This window comes from Copadichromis virginalis, linkage group LG12, assembly GCF_057382275.1.
Source record: "Copadichromis virginalis isolate Kocher_CV1m ecotype Utaka linkage group LG12, C_Virginalis_male_GT1.1, whole genome shotgun sequence".
Taxonomy (NCBI): domain Eukaryota; kingdom Metazoa; phylum Chordata; class Actinopteri; order Cichliformes; family Cichlidae; genus Copadichromis; species Copadichromis virginalis.
In genome coordinates this window covers 16,995,857-17,005,300 of record NC_140629.1, presented here as the reverse complement: position 1 = coordinate 17,005,300, position 9,444 = coordinate 16,995,857, and the positions used below count along the sequence as shown (strand labels likewise).

Sequence of the window (9,444 nt, the reverse complement as noted above, 5' to 3'; positions counted from 1 at the left end):
TTGCTGGGAGTTTGCAACCCTATTAGTTAGGTTGCTTACTCTTTAAAATACCAGAATAGGGAGGATGGAGTAGGTTTAAGTTCATTAGATTGATCAGTATTGCTGAACTATGAAATATTTTAGGTGCAGTGTATTTTTTGCATACAGGGATAACAGAATAGCTTTAGTGTTTTTTGGGTTTTTTTTAACTTGAGTATGAACTTATACAAAAAGCAGCAAGATATTAAAAAAACAGTTTTATTGATTAAAAAACACACTATATCGGATTCATATCGGTATCGGCAGATATCCAAATTTATGATATCGGTATTGGTATTGGACAAAAAAGTGGTATCGTGCCATCTCTAATAATAATAATGACATGGTTTGACCTTCAAGGTTCTTTATTTGTCACATGCATAGTTATACAAGTATAACACACAGTGAAATGTAGCCTGACACGCTCCTCGACATGTGCAAAAATTGGGGGGGGGGGGGGGGGGGGGTGTAGAGGAAGAACATTATATATATATATACAGACATATAGTATATACACTGGGTGAATGTGCAGTAGTAGCAGCAAGCAGGTGAATTCTGTATATTAATATGAATAGACATCTGACTATTTTACAGGATAGACAATATAAACATATTTAAAATTAAAGGAATTGAAATGTACATTGTGCCTTGGTTTAGAGTGTCTGGAAGAGAGTCCTGTCTCAGTCAATTATAGATGATGTGAGAGGGCGGGTGTGTGTGTTTAGGGCACGGATGGCTTGGGGATAGAAGCTCCTCTTGAGTCTCTCTGTCCTTGCCCGGAAGATGCGGAACCTTCTACCAGATTGCAGAAGTTGGAACAGTTTGTTGCCAGGATGGGACGGGTCCTTCAGTATCTGCGCTGCTCTAGTCCGGCATCTCCTGGTGTAGGTGTCCTGAAGCGGGGGGAGAGCAATCCTGCAGCAGCGTTCTGCTGTACGGATCACTCTCTGGAGAGCTTTTTGGTCCTTCACACAGCTGTTCCCAAACCACGATGTCATGTTCTGTGTGAAGATGCTCTCCACAGCGCCTGTATAGAAAATCCTGAGGATCTTTGGAGAGACCCTGAACTTCCTCAGTTGTCGTAGGTGATACAGGCGCTGCCTAGCCTTTTTGGTCTGGACCTGAATGTGGGCAGCCCATGTCAGGTCTGAGGAGATGTGGACACCAAGATACTTGAAGGACTGCACCCTCTCCACTGGCGCTCCATTGATGATGATGGGCTTGTAGTCTCTGTGCTGACCCCTTCTGAAGTCCACCACCAGCTCCTTGGTCTTGCTGACGTTCAGCTGGAGGTGGTTGTCCTGGCAGATTCTTCACTTCATCCATGTAGGCCGCCTCATCGTTGTTGGAGATGGCACCCAACACCACTGTGTCGTCAGCAAACTTCACAATGGTGTTGGAGCCATGGGTGGCCACACAGTCTGAAGTGTAGAGGGAGTAGAGCAGTGGCGAGAGGACACATCCCTGAGGGGCTCCTGTGTTGATGGTGATGCTGTTGGAGAAGCACCTGCCCACCCTCACCACCTGAGTTCTGCCAGTGAGGAAGTCCAACACCCATGCACACAGACGGCTGTTAAGTCCCAGATCCCTCAGCTTTGTGAACAGTCTGCAGGGCACTATTGTGTTAAACGCTGAACTGTAATCAACAAACAGCATTCTCACATAGTTACCCTGTTTCTTGTCCACGTGGCTGAGAGTGGTGTGTAGGACGTGGGCGATGGCATCCTCTGTGGATCTGTTGGATCTGTAGGCGAACTGCAGCGGATCTGTGGTGTCTGGGATGGAGGAGGAGATGATGTTCTTCAGCAGCCTCTCAAACACCTTCATTACTACCGAGGTCAGTGCAACTGGCCGGTAATCGTTCAGGGATGAGGGTTTGCTGTTCTTGGGCACAGGGATGATGGTGGATCTTTTGAAGCATGTGGGGACCACAGACTTCGCCAGGGACCCGTTGAAGATGTAAGTGAACACACCTGCTAGCTGGTCAGCACAGCAGCGCAGCAGACGGCCGGTGATGCCGTCTGGCCCCGGCGCTTTCCTTGTGTTCACTCTCCTCAGTGCCGCTCGGACGTCATGCTCCGCGATGCTGGTCACCGGTCTCTCGCTGATGACGTCACTGTCCTCGGTAGTCAGGCGGTAGATAGCATTAGCCGCCTGGCTAACCTCGAAACGGGCGTAGAACCGATTCAGCTCGTTGGTGAATGCAGAGTCGGCGTTGATCGGCGCAGTGTCCCTGGCTTTGTAGTCCGTAATGGTGCGTAGTCCGTGCCACATACTCCGTGTGTCGCCCTGGTGGAAGTGGGACTCCACACGTTCCCGGTACCTGCGTTTGGCATCTCTCACCGCGCGCCGCACGCCGTATGAGGCCGCTTTGTAGGCGCTCATATCGCCAGTGGCGAGACCCGCGTTGTAGGAGGCGGTCCTGGCGTTTACTGCAGTGCGGATCGATCTGTCCATCCACGGTTTCTGGTTTGGGAATGTGGTGACTCTCGCAGTGGGGATAATCTCCTCCGCTAGCATATTGACGAAGCATACTGCTACTTCCGTAAACTCGTTGATGTCGACTGCGCATGCTCTGAACATGTCCCAGTCTACGTCGTTGAGTGCGTCCTGTAGCGTAGCTTCTGATTGGGCAGTCCACCGTTTTACCTCCCTCTTGGTCACGTCTTCCCTCCGTATGCTTTGTTTATACTGGGGAATGAGGAAGATAGCGTTGTGGTCAGACTTCCCAAAAGCCGGGTGTGAGACAGCTTTGTAGCCCTGCTTGTATGGCGTGTAGCAGTGATCCAAAATCCGATCCCCTCTCGTTGGACACGAGACATGCTGGTAAAAGTTTGGCATGACTTGTCTGAGGTTCGCTTTGTTAAAGTCTCCTGCTACAATGAGGGCTGCTCCCGGGTCCTTGTTTTGAAGCGAGCTCAGCACATCATGTAATTCGGACAAAGCCATACCTGTGTCCGCTTGGGGTGGGATGTAGACCGCCGTGGCGATGACTGAGGTGAACTCATGGGGCAGATAGAAAGGGCGGCACTTAATGCTCAGGAATTCCAGATGTGGCGAGCAGCCGCTGGAGAGTAGAAATGCTCCTGGCATCACACCACTTTCTGTTTATCATGAAACACACTCCCCCACCTTTGGTTTTGTTCGACTCTGCCGTTCTGTCCGCGCGGAGCACAAAGAATGAATCCGACGGAGTTACGGCCTGGTCCGGCACGGTGGGGGTCAGCCATGTCTCCGTGAAGCACAGAATGTTGCAGTCCCTCATGTCACGTTGGAAGGTGACCCTTGCTCTTAGGTCATCGAGCTTGTTCTCCATGGATTGTACATTGGCCAGTAGGATACTGGGCAGTGGTGCGCGATGCGCCTGCTGTCTCAGTCTGTTCCTAATACCAGCGCGTTTTCCCCGGCGCTTCTTTGTTCTGTGGATAGTCGGAGCGGAGCGGTCAGGAAGGCGTCTGGCGTCTGGCGTCTGGACGTGGCCGCGCCATCTTGCTCACCTTTATCTTGCCTTCACTCCAGATGGCTGCTCTCAACAAGATGGCCTTTTTCAGTTCCAAATGACCTTTCAGTATCTTTGCATCGTTATTATAGTAATATCATGAAGCATATAGTTCATTGTCGATTGTCTAACCATAACAACTACACACCACAGCTATCTGTTCAGTTTGTCAGTCAGTCTGAATCTTGAATGGTAACTTTAGTAGACACAAGCAACTAAGGCAATACATCTGCCGGCTTGTTTTGGCAATCAAGCCTGTTTTAAAAGTAGCCGATTATTAGACTTTTTGGAGCGAGTGAGTCGTACCTACATGTGAGAGGGAGCTGGAGTGCCCTCCTTCACTCAAGCAGCAGACACAATGAACATCTGGATCTCATCCCCCTGTAAGGGAAAGCTAATAATCACATACCTGAGCAATCACTCTTGACTTTTTTTTGGGTTCAGCAATGGCGAGCTCGGAGCTTTAATTATTGCCTCCATTTGTCAGCAGCGTAAAGCTTTCCATAGGTACGGTCCAAACTCTGACATTATATAATATATAATATCCTGGACTCTGGAAGCCAAGCAGGTACATTTCTGAAAGAAGTCTGGCTCTCTTTAAAAATTCTGACACTGTGCAGTTGAGTATCAAATGGAAATTTTTAGGGGAACATGTTGATCACTTCCTTTCTACTGTAGCTTGGTCCGGGTCATGGTTAATATCATAGCCCATTGCTTTTAAAAAAGCAAAACAAAAACCCCCACAGTCCCAACACTCTCTGCATTGCCCTCTAATCTTCACCAGAGCTGCACATTCACTTTAAATCCTTGCTGGTAGTGCAGGCACAGGAAGGAGAACTCTGTTTCCCTTTAAAATATTCCAGCCTCATGATTCATGGATCAGGCCTGTGTGCTTTTTTTTTCCTAACAGAATTTTCACAACTTCTCCTTCACTTGATTTGCCACCCATTTTCACCTGTACTGTTTAGGGAAAGGGAAACACACACAGTAAGTAATAGTGCAGAAAATTAAGGACAGACTTCCTTTTTGGATTTTAAGTTTGGCTGCTATGTGTAACGCCTCATCGCCAGCCAACACAAACTAATTTCATTTTCATTCCCCTTGAAGTGCTAATTAAATAGAAAGCATATTTTAAAGCCTCAAAGGATAGAGACATCTTTTCAGCTGTCAGTACCAAAATTTACAAAGTGCATGATCATAAAAAAAGGACCACTACGTTGGTTGTATTCAGAGTCTGAATGAGATGCTACCCTCAGAAATCCTGCAGCTGAATCTTTGCATTACAGATATACTGGGGCGAGGAGGCTATTATAAGTTGCCATAATGGTCTGATAAATTCACAATAATCACAGGCAAGTCTGCGGTATTAACTCCAGTATTTTTTTTAAATCCTGGCTACAGCCCTGCTTGAGCCACGGCAGTCAACAGGCAGAAAAACAGTATGTTAACACCAACACAGACAGATAATCACACTTTGTTTAACATCCACAACGACACGCGTGGATTTAGATTCAGAGGGCCAGGCGATGCACACACCTTGTCGTGAGGAAAACAGCACATACCCCTGAGCCACTGTGATGATGGCCGTGTTCTCCTGAATTACGGCACGTTTGTGTATCACCTGCTCTATCACAAACTGCTGAATGCACGTTTTATGTCTGTGGCACAGGGACGTGCGTCTCCTGACTGGACGCGATGACAGGCAGGTAATCTGTCACGCTCACACCGTGCAGCAGCAGCGGCTTTTGGATTAGTCTTCTGTTTGCAAAGGCGGCAGGTGCGCCGACGGAGAGTGGATGGTGCTGATGGCCGTGGTGACAAACAGCCAGTCTACCTGGAGCAGCCGTGCTATCTGATGGAACTCGTGGCAGCTGGTGCAACAGTGCAAGGGAAAGAGAGGCGAAAAAATCAAATCACATCTCTGACCCTTGGATAGAATTTGGATGTGTATTATGTGTGTGTGTGTTAGGTTTGAATTGGTCTGGTGACTTATTGTTCTGTTCTCAGTATAGTTGATAATGTAACTGTAGTGTTTTGAGTGATTATCTTGCAAGTTATGTGTGTGTGAAAAAAGTTTTGCACCATTAAATGGCTCAGGGACTCCTCTCTACTCATTAGCATCTCTTATCAGCCCACCCAGCCAACAGCAATCAGTACCGATCAGTTGAGGCAGGAAGAATCAGGGATGAAAGGAAGAGGCCACGGGTAAACTTCCTGTGGAATGCAGTCTTTTCTATAGCGAAGGGTGGAGTGCTTCTTACAGACAGGAGAGGGGAGCATTAACCCTTTTATTTAAAAAAAAAAATTGTGGTCACAGAACACTAAGCAAGAATACTTCCCTGTGTTAGTAAACAGAGACAGTCGTTTCAAAAGATAAGGCTTTTTTTCAGGGCTGAGGAAATGGTCGTGGTATGTCAAAGCCCTGAGTGAAACAGATAGCATTTAAGTCATTTGTAGCAGTCACGAGTTGGCTGTCAGGCCAGGTGATTTGTTTCAAATGACGTATTTCATCAAGTATTTAAAATAGTCTTCAGTCAGAGTGGGCTGAAGCAGCAGATCTGGGCATAGCTTAAGCTAAGCTTTAAATCCCAATTCTTCCACAAATGCTCACATTAAGATCCACGGCACTATACGTAGGAGTACGCTATTAATTTTGTGATACTTATAGAAGGGCTTCTTGTTTTCTTACTTCCTCTTCAAGATTTCCTGCTCTTTTGTGTGTGTTACTTTATCCAGTTATTACTGATACGTGACATGACCAGAGGCAGAAACACCCAAAAATCTATAAACTTCATATTATTGATTTAAGCAGGAAAAAAGATTGTGAATGTTTATTGTATGTCTTTAGCTGTTTCTCTGCTCAAAATACAATCAGGGACATTCTCTAGTCTTATATCAATTTTATATAATTGTTTTTTTTTATTATTTCCATTTATATTGTCTTATCATTGGGAATTACTGAAAACAGATACTCAGATTTAGAAGCTGCTGACCATCTCAGTGATAACAGATTCAGAGTATAAGGAGATGACCCTGAGATCAGCATCCCTGTGGGGGAAACAAAGTCTCTTCAATCTTAGCTGAGGCAACTTTCTCATATATTAATGTGTGCCTCTGTGTGTTTGTTAATGTTCATCCCAGAAGAATTCGTCTTTAAAAAAAGAAAAAGAGTCTGAAACTCATCACTGCTTAAAATCCAACAAGTCTTCTTTTTCTTTTTTTTATGATTGTAATTTAAAAAATATATATATTTTCAGGTCTAATATTATATATATTATATATATAGGTTTGAGGAAGTGTTTTTTTTAACCCTTCTTATTCTTTCTCTTCATCACTTTATCCTTTATGTTGCCTTTGTCCCAGGCCCTGTTTTATGCACAGCACTGTAGTAGCATGGTATGTGATGTCATACGTCACCTTTCAGTCTTTCCTCACTACTCATAAGTTTGTCTTAATTCACCTTTATTGATATTATCATTGTTATTATTATAAGCTCAGCAACACTGAGTCATCAGTGGCTTTGGGGGAAAAAATGCATTTTTATTACCACTTTATCAATATTTGAAATGCTCCTGATTGAATTTCTTTGGCTTTATCATCAAAATATGCGAGCTATCTGCTTAAGTGAATTCCAGCTGCTGTTTAAATGCAAGCGTTGCTATTGTTTTTTATTCGCTGACCAAAATAAGGAAAAACAAAAGCACCGAAACAACGTCAGCAGTGCTGCTTATAACTGAAACCTTTGGCAGTGTGGAGCTCCGATGTAATTATTTTTTGTGTGGAAAGTTCACACTGGATTTAGACTCCACTTTCTGTAGTAGAAAATAAAGTTGCTCGTTCCCTAGAGGGAATGAATATGATATCCTCCCCACTTTTAAACTAACTCTGGCACAGCGGGCTGCATTCGTCAGATGTACTACAAACCTCTGGTGGTTTGTAGTTTCACACTAATGAGGAGGTCAGCAGAGTCCTTGTGCCTGACCTCGGAGCCCCATGGGGGACACCGAGCGGGACTAACAACAGCGAAATGGATATGAAAGCACTGATACATGAGACAGCGGGGGTTTGGTTTGTGTCATTTCAAGCTGTGCATAAAAATACTGCTACATTTCTAAGTGCTGTTTAAGTTTTAGGTGATTTTTTTATATAGTTGCCTTACAACTGTACGCAATGCTTTCATGGTCCGATTTATCAACTGACAAAAAAGCTACTGCAAAATAGAGATCGTCAAGGCAATCAAAAAAGAATTCTGTTGAAAAAGTTACAAAATCTCCGCCTCTTTGGCTCTAATTTAATGTCCTATCTCGCCCAGTTTCCATACATGTATACGCTTGCACAAACTTGCTCATTTACTGAATCCCGTGGTAGGATCGTCTGATAAGCTAAATGGAAAAGTGTCCTAAAACAGCTCATGAGAACATGAGAGCCGCCTAAGTGGACTTCTAGTTGGGCTATGATGATTGGTGTTAAGATTAAAGTAATCTTAACACCAATCAGTTTGCTACTCAGGTTATCTATAACTGCAAGTTTCTAATACATGAAATTCACTGCAGGAGGAAGATTACATGTTTTTTGGTTTTTAGGGATTTTTTTCTGTAGTTTCAAATCTCCTTTTGTGTAAACTTTTTTGCTGCTTGTAAAGAGTGGACAAAACCATTTGCAAAAGTAATGAAAAACAATCAAATGGAAATGAATAACCCGCAGGAGCAAGAGTAACAAAATGCGTCATCTCCAGGACTGAAACTGCCGTGAGGTCAGGAGGAACTGGCAAGTGTGTTGTTGTTTGTTGGTTTTGAGCTGAGAGGCAGCAATAGCCCACTTTCTTCTGACCAACTGACATGGACTTGCTATAATTACCTTATATTAATCTTTATATGAATCAATTATAACTGATGTGTACTACTCTATAAGCAATTATCACACTTCACTGCAAAACAAATAAATGTCTGACGGAGCCTATTTTTAATTTTTACTTTAACAATTGTTCATAAACCACCCGCACTAATGAAAAGCAATAATTATACCATCCAATTAGCAACCCGCTGCAATATCAGAGGAGTATATCATTAAATTAAGTAAAACACCTAAACCCATCAGAGAGCAGTATGTAACTGAATGTAACTGAATTGAGATTTACTCAGAGAAAATGTAAATCACTTCTACTTAACATTAAAGTTTCTCAAGCTGCCTGCTGATTGATTTACTAACCATCATTAGAGAGATAAATGCTATCATGAGGTAATCCGGGAGTTTATGCAGTAAATCTTTAAACAGCAAAGCTACAAGTACACAGTGTACAGATATGCTAATTTTACTTTGAGTCAGATTTCTTCTCTTCTGTTAAATGCTAGTAACTTCCCCAAAATCAAGTCATTTATTGTGTTGACTTGTACCTTCAGTCACAGGACCAACAAAATCCTGTTAAGACAGCAAACCAATTACCCTAACCTCTAACTAATTGCATAATAAATAAGTCATCTCTCACCGGACACTCTTAGCGTACGTGCAGATCATAGTTCTCTCAAAAGGAGGCTCAGTCGAAGCCCACTTTATGCCTGGATGAAGGGAAAGGTTGACAAACATAAGACAAATGACCAGTCACTGTAAAATGAGATGGATGGTGTGAAATGAAGCAGGTATTGAGCGGGTTGTCATACGCATCAGCAATGTTTCCTGAGCCTGCCATCTCATCTCTGGCCTCCAAAATAACACACAGCTTTCTGGCAGGCGAAGCCGTCCAGACTGAAATAACAACTGAGAGCGAGTAGGAGGATAATGCTTTCTCCTGCTTAAAGTCTAGTTTTTTTTTTATCTGCGCTCCTGGACATTTTTCAAGGGAACCCAGAAATTGTAGATTAAAAAAAAGTAAAGATATATGATATATTTTTAGATTTTCCAAATCAAATAAAACCATACCAATACCACCA

At 43.6% G+C, this 9,444-nt stretch overlaps 1 long non-coding RNA gene across 2 annotated transcripts in view; it reads right to left on the bottom strand.

Moving 5' to 3' along the window:
- Window positions 1-9,008: 9,008 nt before the first annotated feature.
- LOC146696759 (uncharacterized) overlaps window positions 9,009-9,444 on the bottom strand; it is a 48,452-nt gene continuing 48,016 nt past the window's right edge. Inside the window, exons 4-5 of one of the 2 annotated variants that reach the window (XR_014923329.1) lie at window positions 9,175-9,271; window positions 9,009-9,072 (exon numbers count right to left, since the gene is read on the bottom strand). This is a non-coding gene — a long non-coding RNA (uncharacterized LOC146696759). The remainder of the gene's footprint in view (window positions 9,073-9,174; window positions 9,272-9,444) is intronic. The other variant, XR_014923330.1, reaches the window with a different exon arrangement.